Source organism: Perna viridis, chromosome 13, assembly GCF_037379345.1.
Source record: "Perna viridis isolate PV_CMFRI_1.1 ecotype Kerala chromosome 13, ASM3737934v1, whole genome shotgun sequence".
In the NCBI taxonomy this organism is placed as follows: domain Eukaryota; kingdom Metazoa; phylum Mollusca; class Bivalvia; order Mytilida; family Mytilidae; genus Perna; species Perna viridis.
The window spans coordinates 17120362-17136397 of record NC_142457.1 but is presented as its reverse complement, the minus strand read 5'-3'; the positions used below and the strand labels follow the sequence as shown (position 1 = coordinate 17136397).

The window sequence follows — 16036 nt, the reverse complement described above, 5'->3', positions numbered from 1 at the left end:
TAAAGAAATGAAGAGCCTCTTTAACGCTAGATCTTTGTTAAATCTATCATTCAAGATAATTGTACACCTTCGTGGTTTTAAACGTGCCGTACAATCTGCAACTTTAATTTCTTATAGTTTGAAATTAAAACACCATTATGACTATTCGACGTCATGGGTGGACCTAATGGGAGATCCTGAGGACCGTCGCCAAAAGAGTTTAAGAAGTTCCCTTTTTGGGGTTTAATGGACACAAGTTGAAATTATTTAGCACTTCTACGTAAATGAAAAAAAGTCTGATACACCAGTTTGTCGCATATATAGTACGATCGACTACATAAGTAGATTAAGTCAATTTTATGAAGAGGAACGAGTAATCAAGGGAACCAAGATTATAGCGGTAATCAAAAGAATGTAATCCAGGGACAAAGACAAAAACATACACAACAAAGAACATTAAGTAACTATAATCATGCATTCAAAGTAACAAAGGCAAAAGGCAACTCGGACTCCAATAAAAACTGGGAGCATGGACCAGGTTCACCGGTAGGGTAAGCGTCCTCTGCTTTTCTAGAAACACCAGCTGAGTTGTTTATAAAACGTCAAGTCCGGGGTAGACGAAAGAGGATATGAAATGTCATTGTAATCCAACTCATGCAAATCCTTGATCACATCACGTGATTGATATATTGCCAGTAAATTATGATTAAAAGAAGACATGTTACAAAATTACAAGTATCTACTTCTTTTTTAAGACACCATATACTTCTCAGAATGCGTACAGTTCTACATCATAATCAACTGATCGTCAGGGAAGCTTTTGAGAAAAAGGTAAAAGCACCACAAAACAGGGACTCACTTTGACAATTTTTGCGTATACACTTTCAAGTGTCTTTGAGGTGCAGAACAATTTTTTCCCAAATCTATAACTCGCGTGACGCTCGTACAAACTTTACATGAAACAATCATATATACCATTTTTTCTCAAAAAAGCAACATGCTGCATGACCTAGTACAAAATGTGACATTAAGAATAGTCATATATTCTAATTGTAATTATTTAAAGGGAAAGATTAACGTTTCATATTTATGGAAGAACGTACAATTTATCTACGCCCTGGGTCATATGGGGTCAATCTACTTTAATTGCTTGGGTGATGGATTTATGTAAAGAAGCAATATTTTTGTTTGCATTTTTTATATCACAAAGAGACTAATAGCAAGTCAAATACAATCACACGTTTATGTAGAAGTTTGTCAATTTATATTTTCTATCCTTGGAATTTATTGCCATGCGCTCAATTTCATTTATTTGTATTCCAAATGCATGAATTGATATAAACGCCTCGTTCATTGCTAACATCGTTAAACTAAATGATCACGAGGAAAATGTGAAAAAAAAAACATTAGAAAAAAGTAAGATTACGTCAAACCATCAATAAATGTGAAAAAAACCCAAATATTTCTCATTTTCCGTCATAAATTAGATTTGACGTTATCGCCAAGCGGTATCACAGGTCATTATGACAAATGTCTTATGCTCGCATGTGTTTTAATTATCAAATAATCATCTATTTACGATCAAACGAATATCAATATTTTAATGCATAAATCGGCATATCTCAAGCGATCTGTCAAGATAGTTTAAATTTTACATATTGGATTTGACGTTTTTATAATCGAAAAGTTTTTTTGTAAAATAAAATAATATTCTAAAAACGCCCATTGCAAGCACATCTTACTTTGCAATAACTTTTTATTTGATACTTTCTTTTCGTGGCTCAGGAATTATCTTATCTGAACATTAAACAGACACAAAAATATATTTCAAAGTGCTAGGTACAAATACTAGTATTGTCTAACTTTTGTATTTCAAGCTATAATTTCTTGCATTCATTGTCGCTAAAACATTTTGTAAGATTATGCACTATTTACTCTCAATCTTAGTCTTATATAAATAAAATTTGTTGTTGTACTAACTTGTAGCAGTAACTCATGTTACAATCGGTATCATTCAATGGAGTACTTAAAAGAAGTCCTTTTTATATATTTGTGTACCAATTTCAAGCAATCAATGCCGGTCTATCATTCAGAGATCATATAACTGTAAGTCACTACTGAATTACTTGCAGGAATATGTTTTTTTAAATAAATGGAAGTTACTGAGCTGTTATTGTTTTCTAATTACAAGGGGTCGGTGTTATGATATTTACACGAAATAGTTCTTTTACTAATGACAATTAGTCATTGTTCAGTTTTAAACTGCAATCGTTCTAAAGAATTGACTGTATATTTATTGATGATATATATTCCCTGTTAGTATATAACACAGTCTTTCTGTTCCATGGTTTACCTCTTAATCGTGGCGTCACTATTGGTGGGCCACTAGTCAAGAAAGAAATGCAACACGTTGTATTAAACTAAATTTGATTTAAAGAATTTTAAAAATTCGATACTTACTGAATATTTACTAAAACTAAACACGATATACGATTTCAGCGCAAATTCTCGGGTTTTAACCTGAGTCTAAGCCTCATCCGCACATTGGTTTTAATGCAAGTCAATACACTGCTATTGTCTATATGTATCAGTATTCCTTAAACAGTATTAACTGGAAGGAGGTCTTTGCTAGTTTCTTCAAGTCAGTTCTGTTCCGGAAACTTTCAAGTAGTACTTATGCTGCAGTAATTACTAGCAGCCATTGATATTTTGTCTACCAGCAGATAGTGAAGGACTGTCTACCAGCACTTACTGCAGTTCCGTTTCACAACATTGAATGACTATTTACTGAAAACATATTTTCACGGTTTATAATTTTCGCGGTCATATTTTATGGTATCGAATTTCACGGTTTAACAAATGGTTAATGTTACATGTACAGAGTGTAATAAATCAAATTCGCGAGTTCAATCTTTTACGCTGTTCAGTCCACAGACAAATAACAAAAATTAGTACACTGCTAAATTAATGCATTTACATTTGCTTCTCTTTTGTACTTATAACTAGCATGCACTGTTGTAATACATATCAGCCGTCATTGAGGATTAACTAGAAGTCGTTCCTATAATATGTAATAAAAGTTGCTTTAGTTCTGTTTACCAGCAGCTTTAGTAGCACTCATTACAACTTTACTTACCTGAATAACTGTTAAAATTATTTTTAAAGTCCTCTTTTGCTACCTACTAGCATTCACATTTGTATTTCTTACTGGAAGAGTAATCAAGGGAACCAAGGTTATAGTGGTAATCAATAGAATGTAATCCAGGGACATAGACCAGACATGTAAAACAGACATACAAAACAAAGAACACAAAGTAACAAAAGCAAACGAGCAACTTGGATTCCACTAAAAACTGGGAGCATGAACCAGATGCACTGTAGGATAGGCGTCCATGGAAATCATGTTTGTACTTATTAATAAAAATTGTAATGTACTAATTACTAGAAGTCCCAAATTTTACGTTTACCAACAGTAAATAATTGGCTGTTCACAAAATACCTTTTTTTTTAAATTCTTATTATCAGCAGTCACTACTGTGCTATGTACATGTATCAGAAAAAAATGTTTTCGTACTTTTTACTTAGCGTCACTGTTGACTATATTTTTACTAGCAGTCTTTTTTGCACTTAATACAAGAAATTGTTCTTGTAGTTTGTATTTAAGGTCACTAAAGTTTCAGAAAATTACACTGTAAATGTACCGTATGGCGTTTTTTTTTTTTTGTTTTTTTTTTTGCGATTGTGGGGCAAAACGTTTTACGAAAACAAGATAGTTGGTGCACTTTGTACCGAAGCACAGAATAAATATTTTCTTGGATCTCTGTTTTTTAGTTTTCAAACAGACCAACGTAAAAAGTGCAATATGTAATTATTTTCGAAAGAAAAATATATAAACGACTTTCAAAACAAATGCATATTAAAACTGCATGAACGTAGATTGATATCATAAACCGTAAAATAAGGACTCTGCTGATATATCGTGGTATATAGTAAAACTAAAAAGAAATAAAATACTACATTGATTCAGATCGTCTTCAATTTCAAATTGTTAATATTTAAGTTTTTGAAGTTGTTTTCCAATTTATCTTGTCTCCTCCTTTTTTCTATTGTTCATATTCTTGTTTTTGTTCATTTTAATTGTTGTCATTCTTTCCATAAATTGGTATCTTTTTATCCTAATTTCGGGGGTTTGATACATCGCATCTACCCAAAAGAACTTGAGATAAAGGATACTACAGACACTGTGAAGTCAGCCTCATATCTTGACCTACACTTAGAAATCGATGGTAAAGGACAACTATTGACCAAACTTTACGACAAACGTGATGACTTTTCATTCAGAATGGTCAACTTTCCTTTCATTTTTGGCGACATTCTTTCGGCACCAGCGTGTGGAGTGTTCATATCACAAGTCATACGTTATGCCAGAGCTTGCCGAATCTACACAGATTTTTTGTATCGCTAGAACTCTAACAAATAGGCTTCTGGAACAGGGCTATCTTGCTACAAGATTAAAGTCATCACTACAGAAGTTTTATGGTAGTCATCATGAACTCGTGGATCGTTATGGTGTATTCATCAGCACCATGAAAACTGATTTATTCAATGGTTCATAGTTTTCCTTTCCTCGTTTGTCTACCCCGGACTTGACTTTTTATGAGCAATTCGGCGGGTGTTTCTAGAAAAGCAGAGGACGCTTACCCTACCGGTGCATCTGGTCCATGCTCCCAGTTTTTAGTGGAGTCCGAGTTCCTCATTTACTTTTGTTACTTTTTATGTATGATTTTAGTTACTTTATGTTCTTTGTTGTGTATGTCTGTTTTCCATGTCTGGTGTTGGTTCCCTTGATTACTATTTTTTCTATTGTTCATTTTCTGTTTTTTTGTTCATTTTAATAGTTGTCATTCTTTCGATAAATTGGTATCTTTTTGAATTAAAAAAAACTGCGTTTTCCTGTGTATATCGATATAAGAGATATAAGAAACGCATGAAAAGGTGTCTGGATGCTCTATAATTATGTTTATTATAACATTAACTGGAATATATTGTAATTATGATAACAATCACAAGCGTCGATAAATGGGTGAGACATCTAAAATTAATACAACCGTACAAGTCTAGCGGCGTCGACTGCAAAAAACCGTCAAAATTAATATTAAGAATATGATTCCAATAGAGTTTTACAGAATCATACATTTACCACAAATTCAACATCTAAGCGATATTTAATCATTCCCTCACATAAATTGACTAAATCAGAATAAAATAGATATTCACAAATCCTTGTTTCTGATTAGTTGATCATATTAATGGGACCTCGTGTGTTAACGGTTTATCTATTCGGAAGCAAATACTTATTAATGCTGTAAGAGCATATTGACTTTGTAACAAATTGCTACTTGAAGGAACTGTTATGTATACTGACGAAAGTCAAGATTAACTACAATGATGTGAAATTGGAATTCTCATTTGAAGTGGAATACAGTTACAAATATATTTTAAGGGTAAGTTCATTAATGGTTATTGTTTTTTTTTTCATTTCATTAAAGATAAAATGTCTTTAATGTTAAGAGTAAAGAGTCTTGAATTTCGAATTAGGTTTAATTCAGAAATTTTAGATGTTTTCATTATTCATGCCAAAATTGCGGCCAACTTCAGCTACAAACAATCAAACTCGTATCATGCACCTTTAAACACTGATGATGCAGAACTCTTCCCTAACTGCTTCTAGAAATGAATTGAATGTTCAGGCTAGAAATTCCAAAGTATTTTTTAAGTATTCTTGGGGTGATATATTTGTTTGGTATTTGCTTCATGTCAGTATGATGTAGGTTACTGCTTTTATATAAACTTTTCATAATCAACAGACACTATGATTAAAACTATTCTTGAAGTCTATTTAAACAAAGAACAAGCTTTCGTTATACGCTATATTCTTGAAGATTTTGCCTCTATTGAGAATAGGTCTTGGTCCAAAAATAAACCGTATGAAATGACTCGTATTGTAACACAACCTTTAGTTATTTCAAATCTTATCTATCAAAACTTGAACGATGATCGTAGAAATTTTTCACAAAATTTACTTGAAAAAATAATACTGAAAATCCACATTTTTACCTTTTCTGCTAATTTACAGCATGGAGGCAAATTACTGACACATGTAAGCAAAATTCATACAATTGTGTAGTATATTGCAAACATGATCTTAGAGTAAACATTCTCAGCTTAATTTTGACTATTTTGATCAGAATAAACACATAGTATGCACTTACAATGCATAGATCTAGGTTCAGTGTGTTTTTGGTACTGCATAAGGGGTTGGCCATTTGACCCGGGAGTGGTTAGTAAGACCTACTATGTATGATATGTCGATTATGTTAGCAGTTAAGAAGAAAACAATTTACATTTTGATATGATGGTAAGGATTTATACAACAGTTACATTTCTTTACCTTGATACTATGTTTCAATATATGCACAGATAATATGTACTTCGATTATGAAAAATTATCTTAGTAACAGCCGTTTTTAACGAGTACCTATCTTTGTCATATTTATGACTTTGACAAATCATGATTTCTTTTGTGATATACAGAGAAATATGCATCAGTGAATATTTCTACTGATCCACAAAATGTGATACATTCTATTACATTTTCCATAGTGTATACCATACAGACAGACAGTATAAGTAAGACAGTTTGTTTGTTTGTTTGTTGGGAGTTTAACGCCCGAGCAGCAATATTTCAGCCATATTCAGACGATGAACATGAAGTGGATGGTAAAATGAACATGAAATGATGATGAAAAGAAAAATGGGATGGGAAACAAGGATAATGGGGTCGACAAATTGTGATTGCCACTGGAAAAAGGAAGAGGTGGGTAGGGTCGGACAATTTAGCCTCCTGTGGCGGAGCTATATGGTTTCTACTCCGGGAGAATACCAAAGTAGGGTTCTTTAACGTGCGAGGAATGTGGCATCTTTCCCAACACGGTGCACCACTATGGTATGCGGTCAGGTTTTCTGTATTATAGCCTGACAACCCCAGCATGTAACACACCAGGGGTACCCCATTCCACCACCTGGGGCACACAACCCGGTTGTTCTGTGGGCAGAGCGCCCTAGCCCCCGGCTAGGTTTCTGAATACTATTTAGTCGCCTTTTATGACAATCTTAGCGCTGCTGGGTGCCTATTCCTTTGACACCCGGACCTGCACGGGTCTATAAGTAAGACAGACGGGCGCACAGACAGGCAGACAGACAAATAGGCTGACATGCATATTGACATACAAAAGTATGTCATTTCTTATAAAATGTTACTAAAATATCACTAACTTCTCGTTTTACCTACAAGTGGTTTGATTGGCTAGTACCAAACAGATTTATTTTAATAAAAGTAGTAACTGTTATTGGTTAAAAAAACTATTTTACTTCATTCATATACATAGCTTTTAGTTTCTTTAAGTTTTCTTTTCAACCTACAATTATTAAGGATTGAGTTTTATATTTTTCGGTCTATGAGGAAATCAACTATATCATGCAGGATATTAAGTGTGCACCATGTGATCGAGATTATTTCAAATAGACCAAAAAATATAACAGTCATTCCTTATGATTAATTTTTGTATGAAATTTAAGGCGTTAATCAGTTAAAAGTGTTATTGACGTCACAGTCAAAATATGGTCTATAAGATGATTGACACATTTTTTATCCAATGAGAAGGCATATTACATCTGAAATTAAATTATTTTAAGTATGGCTGTAATATTTTGTGGTCTATGAAGAAATAACCTCAATCACGCTGTGCACACTAAACCTGTGTACCAGGTTATTTTTAAGTGTGCACTACGGATATTGAGGTTATTTCAAACAGACCGAAAAAATATAACAGCCATTACTTGTAATTCAATTTTAATATCAAAATTCATTAAAAACGTTTAATGACGTCACAGTCATATAACACAATTGGGTATTTCAGATGATGGACATTTTTTTTATCCAACCAGAAAGCGTCATACATCTGAAATTACGAAATGTTTTGAAATAAACAAAGCGTCATCTAAGTATTATGAATTCAGTGTTTTCTTTAAATTTCCAACATATATAAATATCTAATACAAAAATAAATAAATTCAATACCTATCCAAATCATATAATTTTTGATAGACAATTAATTTTGAACCATTGAACTAAGGATGTCTGTCAATCTCATAAATTTCTAATTCAAAAGAGTTTCGATGTACACACGTTACATCACAGTATATGTTTGGTTTAAATTTCCCATTATATTGTATGTGCAGATGGGGGATGAGGAATGTGGATTTTGTATTGGGGAATGGGGAAATAGAGAGTTATTTGTATATTTAATTTAATTGAATTTAATTGATTTATTTGCAACGCAGTAACCAAGGGAACCAATATTTTAATAAAAATCAAAAGAATGTAATAAGAACACACTTGGAAAACAGTCAAAATAATAATAAAGTCGGCGTACTTACAGCTAATTCTGGCATAATGTATGAGTTGTGATATGATAGATTTCACTATATTTTAATTTATTTATTCTGTTTTTTTATATTAAAGCATATTGCAACATGAATAATCTAGGTACATAATACAATGAAAAACACAAGTAATTTGTAAAGCTGCCATATTATTGCTAACATTTACCGGATTATACTCACTAGCGATATAAGCGATAAAACGGGTGCTGGACATGCCTATTCTTCTGGAGCACCTGATGTACTACGATATTTGTGAGAAGTTCAATTCAACAGTGTTTTATTTGGTGTGTGAGGTCATGTCACATCTTCAGTTCGTACTTGTAATATATACAGTGTTGGTAGATAGTCTTTGTTTCATGTTTAGACATTTAGACCATGTATTTGGATTTTGACAATTATCCCACTGCTGACACTTCGCAGTATTTCAAAACAGGTTCCGCTACAACATAGATAACTGACTAATATTAAAGCATTTGCTTTTTTAAAATAAATGTCTGAGGTACTTTTCGGAGTAAATTAATAACGCTCAGCCCTAATACATGATGTCCGCTTAAAATATGAATGGTCACTTTCGGACACTGAACATTTTTAGATTGTGTTTAGATTTATCGACACAGACCTTTTATAACATGAAGAGTTTTATTGGCTTGTACAGATTTTTCATCGGTGAATTGAATATCAATTCATCAGTGTCATTAAGTAAAATTCTGATATTGACAGTAGGCAGACAAAGGTTTCGGACAATAAGGTAAAATGTCAACGAATTGTGGAATATCATTTCATCATGGTATACTCAGTTTCTCAAGATAAAGATCTGCTACAATTTCACCTATTTCATGGCACAAGCTTTGAACATAGACAATCGGTGTTTTTAGTTCCGAACACACTGCGAATTAATCAAGCCTTCACATATGGGTATAGTGAGCTGCCATATTATTTGTATTGGAGATCGTTAGGATCAAATTGTTTGTTAATTTTTAAGTACAACTAATGTCCTAAATTATTATTATTTTCTCTAGCTCACAATTTGAATAAATCACAAATTACTTTTTTTTTTATTCATATCTTCAACAAATAGTTTATTATTATTATTATTATTATTATTATTATTATTATTATGTACCTATTCTATTTCCATTCATCCTCCTCAATTCACTTATGCCTCATTGCCTATTTATTGAGATGTTCGTCCTATTTAGAAGTTGAAGTAATTATAAAAATCCTCCGGTAGCTGTTAAAATACGCATCTTAAACTTTTTATTTATGTACCCACTTTATTGAATCTGGATCACAGGTACGGTTCAAAGGTCATTTATGTACCCACTTTATTGAATCTGGATCACAGGTACGGTTCAAAGGTATATTCTATTAAGTCCGATCGTAATAACCATAGCATGACCTGAACTTCTAATCTAAAATCATATAAAAGCGTAATTGGTTCAGGTTGCAAATCTCATTAGGTCTATGTCGTGCAAATCAAACTATAGATATGAAAGTGATATTTTTTTCCGAAATAGAGCTGCTGGAGCCTGAATCAGATACATCTGAATCAATTATGTTTGGAAGAGAGAATAATGTTATAATGTCCACCCAGTCGAACATGTATTTTTGTTTTAACTGCATTAAATGAAACATAATCTGATAATCACTCAAACAATCAACGAATCAATTAAATATAAATAAGATTGTGAAGGATTATTGCATGAATATTCATAAATCCTCTCCATGTAGTGAAAAGTGTCTGCAATTTTACTTTTAGCTGCGGTGTGATTTTACACACTGCTCTAATATTGCATTAAGTCCAATATTTAAGCACAAGTTCAATCAGGCGTTGTTGCCATTATTCATTTTATTCTTTTCTCTGAAACATAATTAATATTTATTTATTTTAACCAGTCCTATACACTACCAGGTGAGTAGATTTTTAAAATGTTTTCGTATTTCCTCGGTCGGTTACAATCACCAAATGTATAAAATGTAGGTAGCACATTAAAACTCAAGTTAAATGTACGGATGGTTTACAAAATACATGTAAATCGTTTCAAATTCAACAAAGTTGAATGCTAGTCACTTGTGCGCCATGTTTAAAGTACGTTTTTGTACAGTTAACGTTTGTTTGATTTTTGCTTTTGTGTGCATTTGTCAACTATTTAATTATAATCGGCTTGTTCTTTTTCTAGGAGTTCGACTCATTATTATCTTCTAAAAAGATAAATGACGTTCTGTTCTGACATTTTATTTGTTTACCTGCCGACAAGTGTACTTTTAGTTTCTATTGAATTAAATGAGTAAAAATTTATTACTATATGATTAAATTTGCAATTGTAATGTTATCGGCTGAAAATATTACAATTACATGTTTTCGAAAAAGGTATATAAAGCTATATGACCCGTCTTCATACGGCACAAATCTAGTTCCCATGCCCAGCTTCGTAAATAATAGAGTCTGTACAATATTGACACAAAACCGGAATATGATCTAACGTCAATGAACCCGAGTAAGTAAATATTTGCGAGTGACGCGTTGGAAAAGGGTGAACTGGTCACGACTAGACAATAAACACTGAAATCACGAATAAACGGAGTAACAATTGTTGTCAAAGTATTATTATGAGACCTTTACAATAGATGTAATGGAACCGGAAAGCTTTTTCATCTTTTAATGTAAAACCAATCCATCAATGCTTACAGTTTGGACTGTGATATTAATACAAAACAGACAATAGACACTGGGTTAGATATAATTGGTAGATAATTATTTTCTGAGTTAAGTTTATTTGATAGTTTAACATGGGTAATGTCTGTTAAATGTTTAAGTGGCAGATTAAATTAAACGTTTAAAAAAGTATATTTGAGCTAGGCGTTTGATATTTTCTTTTTTTCAAATTTGACAATATCTCCAAATTGTAAACACGTAATGCTTAAGGAATCTCAGCATGTAGTTGAACCAAAGACTTCAACACAGTCCAATTCGACTACGATATTGAAATATCTGCATGCTGGCTTTACAGATAACGCTATCAATACAATTATCCGCAGTTATTATTATATACACTTAAATAGCATTTCCTTAATATTTGTTGGCATGCTCTCCTTTTATTAAGCTATGACGAGCTTTAATATGTATATCTTTTTTTCGATTAACCAATATGAGATCTGCTTTATGCCACTTTGTAATAAAAAGTTACTAAACAAACGACTAAAAACTGTATGTTTTAATAAATACAGAAAAACGACGTAGAAATTAAGTAATACGTGAAAGAGTAATCAAGGGAACCAAGGTTATAGGGGTAATCAAAAGAATGCAATCCAGGGACAAAGACGAGAGAGTAAACACAGACACACACAACATAAGAATACAATAACCAAACATTATATGTATAAAGCACATAAAATGAGCAAACTCGGAATCCACTAAAACCTGTGAGCGTGGACCAGGTGCACTGGTAAGGTATACGTCTTCTGCTTAACTGAAAACACTCGCCGAGCTGCTCGTAAAAAGTAAAGTTCAGAGTAGACGAAAGAGGAAAGGTGAACTATGGTGTAGATGGATAAAACGTAACGATCCACAAGTTTATGATGACGACCTTACAACTGATGTAGTGGTAGTTTAAATCTTTTATCTACATAACCCTGTTCAAGGAGTCTGACGGTAAGAACTCTAGCGCGATACAAAAAGTCTGCGTAGATACGGCAAGCTCTGGCAAAACGATTTTTTTTATAACGAAAACGAACTTATAAAATCGAATATCGGTTACATGAAAAAGAAAAAAGAAACTCATATAGATGTTGTTTTTGAGTTTGAGTATAATTCGATGAATCTTTATTTTGTATGTACTTGGTTTTGACTTATTTCATGAAAATGGCTTGAACCGGCAGTATACGTTGATAAGTATCATATATTTACCAATTTGTGTGTTTGTTTTTTGTGTTTTTGTTGGTTGTTTACACATGTTACTTCCTGGTAAAATCATTATGATTCAACGGAATATATCAAATAGGGTAAAAGACAAAACAAAAATAGGAATAAAGTGTTTTCCAAGTTGTTGTGGCTTCTTGATTGATGGTAATTGGTTTACATTATCTTTATGTGAGTTTCAGTCTTTCATTTTACTACATTGTATTTTAGAAGCGATGAGATTTTGATTAACCGTTACCGAAATAATATTGCAATGTACTTTTCAATAACGACTTGTATTTGGACAAAATGACTACATGTATTTCCTGATGAACAACCTTACCCCTTAATATGGTAAAGCACTTTTTTATGGTCGTCATCATGAACTTGTAGAACGTTAAGGTGCATCCATCTGCACCATGAAGTCTGATTTGTTCAACGTGTCATATATTTCCGTTCTTCTTTCGTCTCCCCATGACTTAAATTAGCAGTTCGGCGGTGTTTCTAAAAAAAGCAGAGGACCTTACCCTACCGGTGCACCAGGTCCATGCTCCCAGTTTTTAGTGGAGTCCGAGTTGCTCATTTGCTTTTGTTACTTTGTATGTATAATTTTAGTTACTTTATGTTCTTTGTTGTGTATATCTGTTTTCCATGTCTGGTCTTTGTCCCTGGATTACATTCTTTTGATTACCGCCATAAACTTGGTTTTCTTGATTACTATTTCACAATTGTAAATCAAACAAGTCATCTGTTTAACTCCTTCACACTCTTAAGCGAATAGCTTCGTGAATAGAACAGTAATAGATGTCAAGTGAACAAAAATTTTGTTTCTTTTTCGTCTAGTTCTGCAAAACTGTATTTTTTACAAACAGGTACATGTATGAAAAATAAAAAAAGTAGCAAAACTATTGATAACGATCCGAACCATTTATCTTTCACCATCAAGCTTAATAACTCAACGCCTAGTACATGTATCGATATATTCAGGATCTTTCTCTCGCTTGACAGTGTGATATGTGTGTGAAGCATGATGTAAAGTTCTAATTTACATGAAGGGGTGTGGGTTAACACTGAATGGGGGAGGGGTAAATATATAAAAAAAAACAAACATATATCCTCTGTGCAGGAGATTGATAGCAACTATCTTCAGCCTGAAATATAAACACTCCACTTTGCAAAACTAATTCTTTTTACTTGATGTTATTGTCGATTTTGAAGATAAATGACTATTTTATATATACCCGTATACTTTCAAATGCATTGAAGTTGGTTTCCGGTGGGGATGTAAAACTACAAAAAGTGTTGATGCTTCGAAATTTATATGTACTACGCAAAGTGATGCAACATCAAGAGTCAAGACAAACAGAAATAGCGAACATACAGTTAATTTTACAAGATAAAATTCAATTGAATGATAATGAAAGAATAATCAAGGGAACCAAGGTTATAGCGGTAATCAAACGAATGCAATCCAGGAACAAAGACCAGACATTGAAAACAGACATACACAACAAAGAATATAAAGTAACTAAGATCATACATACAAAGTAACAAAAGCAGATGAGCAACTCAGACTACACTAAAAACTGGGTGCTTGGAGCTTGAAAGTTGTGAAATGACCTAAATAGGGTGCACATGAATAATAAATAAGCAAAAGATGGCCACATTTAAAAGGTAAAACAAATGAATACAAATACAGATTAAATATGACGCTTAAGACTGAAAGGAATAAATTCAGTAAAAAAATCATATTTCTTTTAATGCAAACCCATGTTTTAGGTAATGCCCCTTCAAATATACCTTTTGTAAACAAGAAGTTTTATGTATTATCTGTAAGGCAAATTATCTTTAGCAACTTTTAAAACAAAGGGTCGTGCGGTATTTTTTCAATTTGCATGGTCTGTGTACATACCAATGTTAAAATGTGTTATATTTTACCCAAGTCCTCACCACTGTTTAAAGACCTGTGTAAAAAATAAATGAAAAAAAAAAGAACTGATATATATATAAAAGTGCTAAATTGAAATATCTTTCAAATGATATTAAGTTTTAATAAATATTCATCAATCCAATGGCCACTGGAGATCACTTCGTGACACTTTTCCCCAAAATTATGGTAGTTCTTGTGACGTCATGCATATTTACTATATTTATACCTAAAGGCCAACTTTCTGAGCATGTGCATGCAATATCCGTGTTTTTTTCGGTTTGTTTGTATTGTGTTTATTCATATACTACTTATATATTTTTATTTTTATTTGGATGAACAATTTTAATATTTTCATTTGGTAAAGAAATACATATTTACACCATTCAGTCGCCAAAAAAAAAAAAAAAAAGAAAATCACATGGATTCATTTTTTCATGAAGCATGTTACTTAAACAGTTAAGGCTACAATTCAAATCGATTCTGTCTTTTTATAATGAGTAGTATTTAACTTGTTTCACAGACTTTCCGAGTTACAATTACATCAAAAGTAAATGGTGGAATTTTTTTAAAAGTTCGTAAAGGACATAATCTTTTCAAACATTGCAAGTGCATTCCGATTAAGAACCGGCGAAAATGAGAAACTGTGTCCTTTTGAGATGCAGTCACCATAAGAAATTGGCAAATGTTATATGAGCACTTTAAAGCTGTACAATAAATACCATTTCATTGTATATATCAATTAATTACATTTTCAAATTAAATTAACAATTTTTAATACTTCCATACTTAAACTATTATTCTACTGAAACTATAATATAATACAAATAACAATTCTTCAACTGCTGTTCCTTACCATTCAAACTCCTCATCTCGCGTATACATAACCCTTAGTCGCAATAACATATTCCCTATCCCCAATTCTTCAGTATATCAGTGTAGCGCAGTGTGGAATTGTGCCTAATACAAATAACATACGAACAAAATTTGTTCAGCAAACTATTTTTTTCTCAAAATGTGATATCTATATGATAATTGTCACCTCATATCATCAAGTAGGACATGCTTACCCTTCCTGATCACCTGAGTTTACTCCAACAATGAGTTTTTTTTTGTATGTAATTCATTTTATTCGTTTCGCTACATTGCGTATGTAAATTTTCTTTGTTTCCTGTTTTTGCGGTCAGATCATATACATTGTACTTCGATGCGTAACTGTGCCATTAGTGACAAATCTGTATTTTTTTTTTCCAAATTATGATCATTAACATTGATTGTCAACCTTACTAACAGTAAATTTAGAAATCAAATTAAAAAAAGGGTAACCACGCGTAGGAAAAACGCACAATCAGACACCAACATAAATTAGGAATTTAAGGAAAAACCAAAAAGACCAGATAAAAACTGTAATTTGGGATGCACCGGTAGGTTTTTTTGTTTGTTTGTTGGGGTTTAACGTCCAAGCAGCAATATTTCAACTATAATCAGACGATGAACATGAAATGGATGATAAAATGAACATGAAATGATGATGAAATGAAAAAAAGGAAGGGACACAAGGATAATACGGTCGATAAATTTTGATTGCCACTAGAAAAAGGGGGGTGGGTAAGGTCAGGCAATTTAGCCTCCTGTGGCGGAGCGCAAAGGTTCCTACTCCTACCGAATACCACAGCAGGGTTCTTTAACGTGCGAGGAGCGTGACATCTTTCCCGAAACGGTGCACC

At 32.6% G+C, this 16036-nt stretch overlaps 1 protein-coding gene across 1 annotated transcript in view; it reads left to right on the top strand.

Moving 5' to 3' along the window:
• Positions 1–5319: 5319 nt before the first annotated feature.
• The window catches only part of LOC148599772 (cephalotocin receptor 1-like), a 37073-nt gene continuing 26356 nt past the window's right edge, over positions 5320–16036 (top strand). Inside the window, exon 1 of the mRNA XM_088558656.1 lies at positions 5320–5483. The gene's annotated coding sequence lies outside the window, so the exon portion shown is untranslated. The remainder of the gene's footprint in view (positions 5484–16036) is intronic.